This window comes from Gobius niger (assembly GCF_951799975.1).
Source record: "Gobius niger genome assembly, chromosome: 2".
NCBI lineage: Eukaryota > Metazoa > Chordata > Actinopteri > Gobiiformes > Gobiidae > Gobius > Gobius niger.
Genome location: NC_136853.1, coordinates 28,295,647 through 28,299,456, shown reverse-complemented (window position 1 = coordinate 28,299,456; position 3,810 = coordinate 28,295,647).

Here is a 3,810-nt window from a genome sequence, read left to right as displayed (position 1 = left end):
CGTTTACATGGAGACCACAAATCTGATAATAATCTGATTTCTGGAGTTCTCAGATTATTGAAGAGACGACATCATAATCTGATAAAGATGTGATCTGGTTTCTTTCTGATCTTACACACTTATGTATAAACGAACCAGGGAAAGAATAAAAGAAAAGACAAAAAGGTCAAACAAATGTCACAAAGATGAAAAGACATAGTAAAAAAAAAAGACAAAAAACATTTTTAATTAAAAATTAAATAGGAAAATAAAAATGTGCAGGTGGGTCTGACTGAAGGGAGGGGAGACACTTCTGTTTCTCCAAAAATCCCTAACTGCTCTGGCTCATGTACAACCTGGAGTTTTGGATAATCCGATTTCTGAAGTGAATATAAACGCATCAGATCTGATTATTGGGTTTTCTGATTACTCCAGTTATCTGATTTTTCTGGCCATGAAAATGTAGCCACTGTTACAATAATTACTCTCATTTTCATCTGCAAAATGTGCATAACGCGTGTTCGGGAGTGTAATACTAAGCCTTTGTGACAAACATTACTCTAGTGTTTTGCACATTTACGATTGCTCAATAACCTATATAAGCCTACATGAAAACTGTACTCAATACCAATGCTAAGCTGCATCCTCTCAGGTGTACTATCCCAATGGAGGGCAGCCCAGCACCAAAAGAGCCATAGAGTCACTTTTGAAGTCCTAATGGTGTTGGCAACCTATGAACTAGTTTTGTTATTTCCTGCTCATGGTACAGCTGTAGATGTGGTCAAATATTTCCTGTGCAACCTGTTTTAGAGCAATAGGCTAACGCTATGGTTTAGAGTTGCAATAATTTATTGAAAATATAGAGGGATTCAGTAACTTTTAGTAATATTTTTCTGTTTTGTGTATACAAAGCCATCTGGTACAAAACAAATATCTATAACCAGAAAAGCCGTCTTTCAATCAATCAAATGTTAACTAAATGAGCACTTTGAAAAAGTCAGAGGCAGTTAGTTACTTATGGATAGTAATCTAGTAGTTAACAGATTGATTCTGAGTTTACACTTTATAGTTATCTCAATGCATTTACAATTGTTGTGTATAATGTTGATTCATACCAAAAAATGTCATTTTAGATACAATGGTCTAATGGGACATCAGAGTGATGTTTTTGAGAGAAAAAAATCTTATTTTTATACTTTTTATTTTTACATATTTAATCTCTTTACTTTAGCACTTTTGACCCACTTGACTGACCACTTGGTCAAATTACACATATGTTTAGATGAGTGTTGACAAATCCATCTAATCTAAGTGAATATGATGACCAAGCTTCTCCACTTAAAGCATACAAGGCGTCTAAAATGTGGTCCTTTTGGTTTAAAAATTCTGCCAGAGTTGAAGAACATCTCCAGAAGAAAAACAAAAGCGCTATTAATGTTGCAGTTGTAAAATTCCCACGGACTTCACTTAGGGTCAAAGTCCGGACACCCCGGTCTAAAACCATGATTTTTTAAAATGTATTTTTGTATAAATAAGTTAGGCCACTGGATGTAAGTTGCAAAGCTCCGTTTCATTTACTGCTCCTTCTTGTGTGAAAGGACTATGCCCTGTGCAGCTGCAGGGACCACAACACACTGCCTCTGACGTAGTATTGTGAATGTAGTCGCTCGTGGTTCACACAGATTTTTATTGCTCTCTGACTGTTGATGGACTTTAAAGGGATGCCTTGCCTTCTCTAATTAATTTCCATGATATTAATTTAGCTTCAATGCTCCGACTGACAATATCTTAACAACATGCATTAAAAGTTCATATGTAAAATCTGGGCATCCTTTCAAAGCTCTTTGGGCATTAGCACAGTCACGGTACACCCAATGCCACCAAGTGTACTCAATGTGATTTAAATGTACCTCTACTCAAATGAATGTTGTTATTGTGCTGTAAACCTGTTTATCTACGTATTAAAAGGTCTGGAGCTCTGATTTACCTTTCCATCGATTTAAAACCTAACATAGACAAACCAGTTTAGATAGAGGGTATGTGGCGTGTTTTTTCCCCCAGAGGGTTCAGGGACAATAGGCTTTTCGATTTGCCAGGCACTGCTCCAGCTTCAGCATCGTGAGGTCGTTTGCAGCTCTCTCTTACACTGACATTAACCTTCAGGACATAACATCGTAAAGAAAACTAGATATAAGGCTAGTTCTGTAATGGATGATGATGCAAAACCACAACATAACGATACAACTTCACAATGGCCTGAAATGATAAATTATATCTGATATATGGCTGTAATATACAACAGAATTGGAAGATATGTAGGGTTCAAGGTGGTGAAGAACTGTCTTCTGACTTCATCTATCCTCTTATGGTAAAGGCATAAAGAGTGGAATGTCCCCGGTTCATTGCAAACAAGTTTGTTTGATTCTCATAGATATCTGAGTGTACTTGGCTGATGTTGGGGAGAGTATAATGCTTCTGTTATGTTATAGACGGAGAAGTACATAACAGAAGCATCATACTTACCCCCAAACCTTTTCCTTATTGAATATTTCCTCTCTAGAAAGTGCACTTTTACAGTTGCCCAACTCATTCTAATAATCAGATCCAATCTAGTCCAACTTTATTTCTATAGCACATTTCATAAACAAGAGTTTCCAAAGTGCTGCCAATACCATTAAACCAGAAACAGTAGAATAATAATAATAAAAAAAAAAAAAACATTAAAAGCAAATAAACACAGATTTAAAAAAATATATAATTTAAAAAATAGATTCTATAAGACAAGACCTCGTGGAAGAGCCAGGACACGCTGGTGGGACTATGTCTCCGAGCTGGCCTGGTGTCGCCTCGGGGTCCCCCCAGAACAGCTGGAGGAAGTGTGTGTGGATCGGAAAGTCAGGGCATCTCTGCTGAGACTGTTGCCCCCGCGACCCGGCCCCGGATAAAGCAGAAGAAAATGGATGGATGGATGGATAGATTCTATAATAAAACATTAAAAACAAAATAAAAGACCACACACCTCATGCGGTGTTAAAAGCCAGAGAATAAAGTGGGTCTTAAAGGCCCGATACCTGATTTTTTCATTTCAAACAATGAATGAGGTAGCCACTAAATTGAAATGTCGGTGGGGATACAAACTCATCCCTAATATTCCTTACTTATTTGTAGCATCCCAATTCTTCACAGGGGCATGTTAATAGGCACATTTCACATCCGGCAGGGTCACTTTTCAGGGTTACTTTCACAAGGATGCTAGAAAACTAGCCTGCAAGTTCATGAAATTGATACAAATGCTTTTTAATTAAATCTACAGTGTTTTCCCCACAAATGTCTGAGTTTACAATATACTAAAGGATGACAAAGCAAATTTCATTCCATAATGAGAAAAAAAATCAGTGGGGGCTGTTCGTATGTGAAGGGTCAGAGCGTTCCACAGCTTAGGGTTGACGACGGAGAACGCTCTGCCCCTCTAGTTTTATGGCTCGTCTTATAGGCACCACAAGCTGGAGCTGGCCCTCGGACCGGTGTGTTAATTTGGATGAGGTCCTTGATGTACTGAGGGGCCAGTCCATTCAAAGCTTTAAAAACAAACTATAAAATCTTAAAATCAGTTCTAAAATTAACAGGAAGCCAGTGCAACGACTCAAGAACGGGTGAGATGTGCTCATACTTTTTGAGCTATAATCAGATATTATAGCTGGTCCGACACTGTGCCTGATCAGAGTTTATTATTATATTTTTTTTTACGATTGCTAATAATGTCTTGCACAATGGCTTAAAAGTCAAGCTCCACCATCTGAGCCATTGTAGCGGTTGGATGGAATTGTTTTT